At 43.4% G+C, this 9,319-nt stretch overlaps 1 protein-coding gene across 2 annotated transcripts in view; it reads left to right on the top strand.

Moving 5' to 3' along the window:
• The first annotated feature begins 5,355 nt into the window (after positions 1–5,355).
• Positions 5,356–9,319, top strand: part of FRY (FRY microtubule binding protein) — a 223,099-nt gene continuing 219,135 nt past the window's right edge. For both annotated transcript variants that reach the window (XM_064716468.1, XM_064716459.1), the window contains exon 1: positions 5,356–5,407. The gene's annotated coding sequence lies outside the window, so the exon portion shown is untranslated. The remainder of the gene's footprint in view (positions 5,408–9,319) is intronic.

The following is a 9,319-nucleotide window of genomic DNA, read 5'->3' as shown; positions in this document are numbered from 1 at the left end:
TTCTTCTGTGTGCTTTGTCATATGTTCTTGCATGGGGAAAATAATTTCTGTGCTTGGTCTAGTATTGTAATTCCTGTTAAGCAACTATAAATGCTTCATTAAGGTTTATTTCCCAATCACCTGTGACCCTATTCAAAATTGCTCTAAATCAAGCCATGCTATTAGAAAAGTCACTTGTGCAAAGTGTTATAAATCATCATCTTTTTGCACTCCTCTTTGCACTGGTAAAAATGACAGAGAGGCAAGCAGCCACTGAAAACTGGTCTGAATGCTTGAGTCCTTTAGAGGGGACAAGCAATTACTGTCTTAATTATTCAGATTTTGGCAACCAATTTCTATCTTTTGGTTCTCCTGCCGGAAAAATCAGTACAATTAGATTAAAGTGCACAGCAAATAGTTTGAGAAAGACATCTGAACAGTGTGTAAGCATCTGAAGGATGGTGAAGATGAGTACATCAAGATGGTGCCTCACTCCATGAAGAGATGAAAGTTGTTTTCAAAATGCATTTCCTCCATTATTCCCCAAGGATGAATCTGCATCTGGCATGTTTTGCAACTGGTGTTTTACAGTCATCTAACTTACTCCCCTCATAATTTCTGACAGATGCAAAAGCAGCTCCACTTTCACCTCCCATTCAGTTTATCCACCTCAGCCCAACCAACAGAAACTGGTGGAGGTCAGTTCATACATCTCACAAGTCAGAAGCTGTCAGAGTCCTGCCTGAAATCTCATTGCTGGAATAAGATGCTCTTGGACAAAAGACTCTGCTAAGAAATGCAAACTTTTAAAAGGTAAAATCCATTCCAGACACTGAAAACAACTGAGACTATTTAAGAATGTATTTTCTATGCATTCCTGTGATCCTGGCCTTCAGTGAATGGAAACAGGATTTTCTTGGATCAAAATTAAAGAAATGGGTGAGCTCTGATTAGTACGAAATGATGTAATTGGGGATATTCACAATTTATGTAAAAATAATTTTCAATATCAGGAGAAAAAGGAAGTGTCAGCTCTTAGCACTAACAACTTCCTCTTTTATCTCTGCTAATATAGCATGGGGTATCTTAGGAAAAGGAATTTGAAAAATCACATGTTTAACAGAACTTGTCCCAACTGAGCAAATAGTTGATCCTAGAGTGTTACCAAAGTGTAAGTAAATGTAATGCAGCAGCTGAAGAACACTCATTGTCAGTACATTTTGAAAAAGAGGCAAGAGTCAAGCAGAAAGGTGCATAATGCCCTGTCTTGCCATCACACCAAATAATTTGAATATGTTAATTTGAAATTTTCTGAAAGTTTCCCTTCTCCTTCATTGTTGATAGGCCATTAATTGAAGAAATGAGAAGCAGAAAAGTTGGGTAAATAAAGCTGTGTTAACTGCTTTATAGAGCTGCCTCCTCTTCCAAAATACAGTGTGACAATATTCTGCTCTCAAGTGTGTCAAAATGCCCAAATTAGGAAAACTATTTTTTATTAATATAATCAAACAAAAAAATACCATTTGCAACCCCAAATGATTTTTCCAGACATTCATTTCAAGCATGTTTCTTTGGAAACTGAGAAATGAAGAAACCAAATTAATCCAAACTGCTCTTTCATATCATTCTCTGTCAATGAGAGAAAATTCCTTCTCATTAAAAGTTGTGCTATAAAATTTCTGTGTAGCTTCCAAATATTTGTTAAGACATAAAAATTGGCATCTTTAAGGCCAAATGATGCACAGGTCCCATTTTTAAAAATCCGGCTTCCTTCTCTAAAATATACTGAGTTTTAGAGAGCTTCCACACAAATCACATGATCTTTACAAGTGCGCAGGCCAGGTCATTAAATGACAGACCAGGTCTCAGCCCTGAAGCCAGCATGAATGCACATCTTGTGAGTAATCACTTCAGGCTGGAAATTCTGCTTTCAGCATCCTCGTAGGAACAGAGGTATTCTAATTTGCTTGCAAGGGACTTAAGTATGGTTATTTACTATTATGAAGAACTGACACTGTTATTAGACCAATCATAGAAAATAAGGCCAAAAGAGTTCAGATACACTCCATTTCCTTCCTCTTCCATGCAGTGACCTTTCTTGTACAAATTCTAGCTCAATATTTCCTCCACATCAGCCTGTATCCTCTATAATGTCCTTCAATTTTCCACTTCATATCCTGGTTCCCACCTTCAGCAACCCAATACTTTCCCAGTATATCCCTCATAATATCTTCGCCATCATCTTCCTTCCTGGTTTCATGGGAGTGAGGGGTACTCAAGTGACACAAAATTAGTGCTGGCCCTTTCCATTCACTGTCAAACACATCACAACCTGACTATTTCCTATTTTTGTCTGCTTCTGGTATTTGTCAAATACAGGACACAGTGATGTAGGATATCATGGGTTCTGATTTTTAATAAAGTCAAGTATTTCAAAGGGTAACGGATAAATACAACATTATGAAGTCATAGCTCCCTCCTTCTACACCCAAAAGGATAGATGGGATAGAGTTGCCTTCTACAGGAGGTCAGTGGTTCTCAAAACTGTTTTCTACAAAAATTAGAAAATCAGATTTTCTCTAACCCTTGGCTTTAAGAGATATCCTAATTAAATGTAATTACAAAATCCAGCTGACCTGAAGACAAAGGGGATCATTCAGTCATTCTAAATCACAATTATCACTCTGATCCTCTTTTTCCCTTGAATGTTAGAAATTTTGTCCCAGCACTCACAATCACCATCAGTCCCATAGTGGCTCAGTTGCATTGGTTAGTGTACTCTAGAGAATCAGCCAAGATTTAATTTATTGCCCTCTAAGAGATGAATATTGTGTAACCTTTAAATTAGGTTACTGTATAACCTTTAAATTCTTTTTTCCCAGTGGCTTTTGAAAGTTGTGTGTAGAGATTTAATTGGGCTTCTTGTGAAACTTGACACCCCTACAAAATTCCAAGATGTTTTCCAAGAACTTAGTCTCAACCTATAAGATGGCACAGCCTGAAAAGACATTATAGGTGCTCAAGGTAGTTGCAGTGTTTTAGCTCTATCTCCTCAGAGTGCCCTTCCTTTTCTAATGAATTGTTATAAAAGTCAAAATCTAAAATGAAGATTCTGATTTTTCTTATAATGTAATCCCCCAGACACACGTCTGGGTAGATGAGATGCCTCCAGATGAAGACAAACAAGTGACATCATGTGCAGAGTGAAGGAATACAATGAGGAACACAGCAAAGCTGGTTAATTGGGAAAAGGGAGTGGAAAACGTGAACCCACAGTAAGGGGAATACTGGTTCTCAAGTATAAATATTTATATGCAGTTTTCCTACAGAACACCAAAGATGAGATTTTAGGTAAGGCTGAAGCAGTGAGTGTAGAAAACACTGTCTGTTGCCTCCTCACTCTGAACGCTCTGACATCAGCCCAGAGCACTGAAGAGGCTGCTCTGCAGAACACTAAGAGCACTAAAAGGCAGGCAGAGGTCTGTTACCCCACTCTCCCCTAATGGCTCTGTGCTGCCTGGCAGTAATGCACAGCACAGATGGTGTACGGATGATGTAGAGACAACACCTAATCTTTCACCAGCCTGCGACACCCTGCTAGATACATCTTTGGATAAAAAATGACCATTTGTAATTACTGAGATTCACAGTGATTTAGCTCCCACAGAGGTGTCTAACTGTAATATAAATATGCTTTACTATAGACAACAAAATAACAGTTATATGTGCGCCAGTTTTCACCTGGAACCAACCCTAAGTAATGTGAGGTTTATATGAGTATTTCATTATTCTGTCCTTTTGTCCGTCACTGCGTGCCCCTCAGATTTTGAAGCCTTTGTCAGTTTGACAAGTCAAGTGGAGATTTGGATACAAATCTCAAGGACACTACATTTTCTGAAATTTCATGAGAATTCAAGGAGTAGAAGAGACACCCCAATTAATCTCTTGACTAATGTCACCACTAATTTCATAGTTTTACTTGAGTGTCTTATGAATTTGGAAAGAGTAATGACACATCTCTTGACTGGTGGCTCTGCACATGGATGTCAGCCGGGCATACAGGCAGGAGGAAAAAACTGCAGGTGACTTTGCCAAGAGGGTGAGATCCAGAGGACTCAGTGGAAATGAACAGGGAGAATGAACATCCCTCCCTAGGCAACCAGGCCTCATCAGCTATGCTGCTTAAGCAACAGGGTGTTCCTTGTAGGAAAAAGACACCAACCTGCTTTTACAGCCCATCTGCCTAAAGCTGACTAGAACTTTATAAATATACCTTAGTATTAACAGCTGATAATTTTTTTATTTCCCAAGCAAACACATTCACCTTTATAGCAAGCTTCTCACACCTGTCTGTGTTCCTACCTCTATTCCTGGTATTATTACGAATAATCTAAACCAACATGTATGGGTTTAAGTCTTTCTCGGCTGACTCCTTTCACACATAATGTTACCATTTCAGTTACCCGAGACCGCAGACTTAAAACCACATCCTTCAGCAGCTCCTCGCCGAGCGGATAATGGAGCGCTGTTCTCCTCGGGATGCCTCTCAGCAGCGGCACCGCGCTCCTGCTCCTCCCGATCAAAGCGCAGAGCACTCACCGCAGCTTTTCTGTTTTTTTGGACTTCACTCAACCCTTTCCGCCTTATTTTAGACCCGCACCCCATCCAGGATTTCAGATTAAGACCTCCTTGCCGACAGGTACTACCAGCACTGCCGTTTCCCTGGCAGTCCCGATTTTACACCCTCTTTCCTATTTCGCACGCCGAGCATCTCTCCTCACTAGCGGGGTTATCCGACCCAGCACACTTGCTGCGGGGAGCGGCGCTGGGATCGTGTGACACTGAGGGAACCCGCCCGGCCTGCCGCCGCTCCCGGCGCTGCCAGCCGGGCTCCACAGCCCCGCCGCCGGGCTCCTGCCACCTCTTCCCGAGAGCGCGGCGTGATCCCGGCCGCCTCTCCCAAGAGAGCTGCCCAGCTTTCCTGCCGCGACGCCCAGGTCGCTCCGTGCCTCCCTGAGGGGTAGAAGGCGGCCGCGCCTGCCATGCCCGCCCGCTCCCGGCACGGCACGGCACGGCACGGCCCAGCCCACCGCCCCCCTCGCCTCTCGGGGCGTCCCGGCGGGGAGGAGCCCCGGGAGCTCCGGGCGGGGCGGCGCGATCTCGCCGCTGGCTGGGACTGCCCGGAGCCGCCCCCGCTGTCCCCATCTTGCCCCGCTCCCCCGCGGCGGCGGCGGCGGCGGCGGCAGGGCCAGGTGAGGGCGGGGCGGTGCCCGGCTCCGCCGGGGAGGGCCCAGGCGGTGGCGGCGGCTCCCGGTGGCGAAGGAGGGGCCGGGCGGGGGGAGCTCGGGCGGAGGGAGGCCGGGCTCAACTTGACAGGAGGGAGGGAGCGCGGGCAGGAGGCGCCGGTGGCTGCGCTCGCCGGGCGCGGGTGAGTGAGCGGGCGGCGGCGCGGGGAGGGCAGCGGGCGGCGGATGGCGGGCGGGCGGCCGGAGCGGGGAGCGGCCTCGGCCGCACCCGGCGGACCGGGAGAGAGGCGGGGACACCGCGCGGTCCCCGGCTCCGCTCCGGGGGCTCGCGGCGGCGGCAGCGGCGGCTCTTCCCTGGCGGCGGCCCGGAGGAAAGTTTCGGGGATGGCCGGTGAGGCGGGGGCTCCCCCTTCCCCTCCGCTGGCTCCTGGGAGCCCGGTCGGCAGCCGGCGGATGCCCGCCTCGATGCCGCCGTCGCTTAGCGCCCGATGGCAGACAAAGCCGCCTCCCCACCTGCAGCTCCGGCCCCCTCCCCGCCCGAGGCGGCCCCGGGGAGCGCGGCCGGGCAGCCTGCCCTGCCGGGGACGGGCGTGGGGAGCCACACTGGCCCGCTGAGCGCCAGCAAACTTATTTTTAGATGCGCTTCCCATCACAATGCGTCTTAAAAATAGCATGGTTCTTATTTAAGGAGTGGGAAATAAACTGGTTCTGGAGGCCTCGTGGTGGGATTGTTTTTTTTCCTTGAGCCTTTTCTTCTTTAGAGAGAAAAAAATATATGTTTCAGTGGTGTAGGCAACTGTGGGCCGGTTAATATCCACAGGTGCACCTAGGATGCTTCTGTTACGGCTTCATTAAGGTCACCCCTGAAGCGTGTGAACAAAGGTGCTCATGGCGTTGTCCTCCGCGGTGTGCCTGCGGTGCGAGACGCGAGGTCTGATGTGCGTGCACACCTGATTCGTGCAATACTTCCTGTAGGGTCACTCGAGCTTTTTTTGATCTCTTGTTTCCTTCTTTTTCTGTCCTGTCACTCATCTGCAAACGCCTGCAGCTTGTGGGTGATGCAGGCTGATGGAGTGATAACAGCCTGCAAGATCAGAGCTGTTTATTACTTTGTAAATGAATCTTTTGCTTTTGTTTTAGCTACTGTATCTCAGTAGACTTTGGTGATGGAACTACCATAACATAAATGGATCTTATTGCACCAAATGTGTAATATTACATCATTTCTGTCAATGACCTCATCATGACTGCTTGCAAAACGTTTCTGATTTTTATTTTTAAGACACTACAAATAATTGGGAGACTTGTGTAAAATGTGAAGCATATATGAAAATGGAAAAGTACACCTCCAATAGGGAAAGGAACTTAAGGGAAAAAACCCACTGATTTGTTGAGTATTTTAAATTGCAAAGGACCTCTGGGTGTCACTTAGTTCTGTCTCTGCACTCAAAGCAAGTCCAGTTGGGTAATGTTTGTCAGACTTTGTCCATGTGAGTTTTGAGTATTTCCAGGAGTGGAGGTTAAGCAATCTCTGTGATTATGGTGATGCCAGTGTTTGACCATCTTTGTGGTGATTTTCTTTATCTTAATCTATTCACAATTTCCTGTGTTGCAATTTGGTTTTGTTTCTTTTTATTCTGCCACTGTGCACCTCACATCCATCCATGCGTAATCACCCATGTACATTTCATGTACATCTGTAGTTTTAGACACTAGAAGAAGCCATGCTAGTGTTTTGAACCAAAGAACGGATTGTTTCATGACATCATTTTAATTATAATAGCTAGATTTTATTCTTATACATTGGAAATTTATTAATCGCAAACATTTGCTTGACACTTCCTATTTATTTGAATGCAGTTAATAGCAGATTAGCGTATTAATTTGAAATGCATAAAGAATGCATAATGATGAAGACTATTTGTTGGTGCTTTCCTTAAATAAATGTCTCAAATAATGTACCCATCTCTGTCCCCTGGCCTTGTGTTCCTTAATCTAAAATTGAGATTGCTTGCTCCCAACTTTTGCTAGAATACTTTCACCATCAACAGTGTCATATATAATCTCTTAGAATGACAGAGAGTCTACTTATTTTAATAGAAGGAAAGCTTTTTGGCTTTAGTCTTGAAGTAGATTTTCCTTGGGAAGGGATGTGCCATGAACAATACAGTACAACCTGTTATTACTGAGAAGTTGCCTTTGTACTATATAGGTGTTGTTTAATGCTCTGGAGTTGGTTGATATTTACGATGCTGTTGATGTGGTAAATTATGTGGGCACTTTTTCTTTTTTTTTTGTCCAGCAGGAAAATAAAAGAAAGCTTCTGCGCTGTGCAGAATAAAAATCTGCATGTTCTCTACCATGGCATAAGGCTGTCAAAGTTACTTGTTTCTAAATTTGTGTAAATTCTTGGATGTTGCTGATAATACCTCAAAAGCAGGGGAATATATTTGTAATGTGATATATAGTGTGTCACTTCTGGACGTGTCTGGGTAGAATTTCAAAACATTACTATGGTGCTGTTAATAGCAAATGCTTCTGAGTAACTCATGCTTTCCATTAGAGCCGTATCAAATAATTTATTAGAAGCCGTTTGAATGACTGGCTGCACAGAATTTGATGATATTTAGAATCATTTGATAAATAATTTATGTTTCCAGATAGCAGCTGCCTTTTTATAATGGTGGGAACACCTGACGGGTCCGTTCAGTGACTTGTATTAATTGTAGTGAGCTTCCAGTCAGGAAGAAATCAAATCTATGGGTCAGGTTTTTTGTGGTGTTGTTTTATATTATTTTATTTAGTCATGTAATGACTGTGTGAGATTCAGATGCTCTTGACATTTATAAATCTCTTCTGCAAGCTTCTAAACTCTAGATTATGTTTTCTACAGATTTTGAACTTTACCATTTAAAATTTATTTTAGGTCTTTTAAAATGCTATTTTTTATTTCAAATGTGGACTGCATAGTCTGTTTATGCTTTTCCCAGTCTGTATTAATCTCCTTCTAGCATGTAATTATGGTAAAATAAATAAATAAATTAAAAATATTAAATTTCCACAAAATCTAACCTTTTCAGGGGTATAAAGGCTGTATTTTATTTGACAGTATTTGAGGGTGACTTGCATAGTTGGAAAAACAGTTTATCTTGGACTGTTAAAATCAAAGTCTTGGAAGAGGTGATCATCAGGATAGCAGTGATTAATGTAATAAATTTCAGTTTGAATTTGATCAACCACATAAAACCGGGAATGCTCTTGTTATACTCACAAATGGTTTGCTTATTGTAGTGCGTACAGAAGGGCTGTCAGTGCCTTCAACTTTATTGTTATAGGACAGAATTTCATAATGCAGCTCATACACTTTCAGTTTTATGGCCTGGAGGACTGAATGTTGGAAAGACTCTGCTAAATTAAACCTGGGGTCTGTGACAATGACTAATAAAATATGCTTCAGAGGGAATTGTGAGAACAAATGGGAGGTAATTTGCATCCCCTGCTCAAGGTGAATATGATGCTTTGTAGTTTGGAATTGGCTTAAAATCTGAATAATGTTTAATAGCCTCTTCAGATGTTATTATGCATAATTATGATAATTTTGGACATACTTGTTGCTGATATAAGTAACCAGTCTAGATCTGTGGCTAATTTGGGGGGCAGATATTTTATGCTGGTGCTCTATTTGCATGCTTTTGCCAGACTGTTTCTAGACTCAGGCCAAATTTATTTAATGTTTTCCACCAGATTGAGTGATTGGGGATAATGTGACATTTTGGAAAAAGAGGTGCTTTTGCCCACAAAGTTTATAGTTTGAACTGTAGTGGTGACAACACTCATCTGGATGTGAAACCTGCCCAGTTGCAGATTGCTTTTCTGTTTGTGTTAGAGCAAGGTCTGGAACAGAAGCTGTTGCTCAGAGAATCCCATGATCACCAGTTTGTAGGAAGGTCTGGGGCGTGTATCTTTCAACTTCTCTTGTGGAATTGGCATAGAGACCATGCCTGTACTTGCTAACTAGGTCTTTTATTTTGGACTTGGAAAACTTGGCAAGTTTGTGTTCCAACAGCTGTCCTAGTGAATTTTCAGGTATTTTA

Source organism: Zonotrichia leucophrys, chromosome 1 (assembly GCF_028769735.1).
Source record: "Zonotrichia leucophrys gambelii isolate GWCS_2022_RI chromosome 1, RI_Zleu_2.0, whole genome shotgun sequence".
Classification (NCBI taxonomy): Eukaryota; Metazoa; Chordata; class Aves; order Passeriformes; family Passerellidae; genus Zonotrichia; species Zonotrichia leucophrys.
Note: the sequence above shows the minus strand (reverse complement) of the source record. Positions and strands in the feature narration are given on the sequence as shown.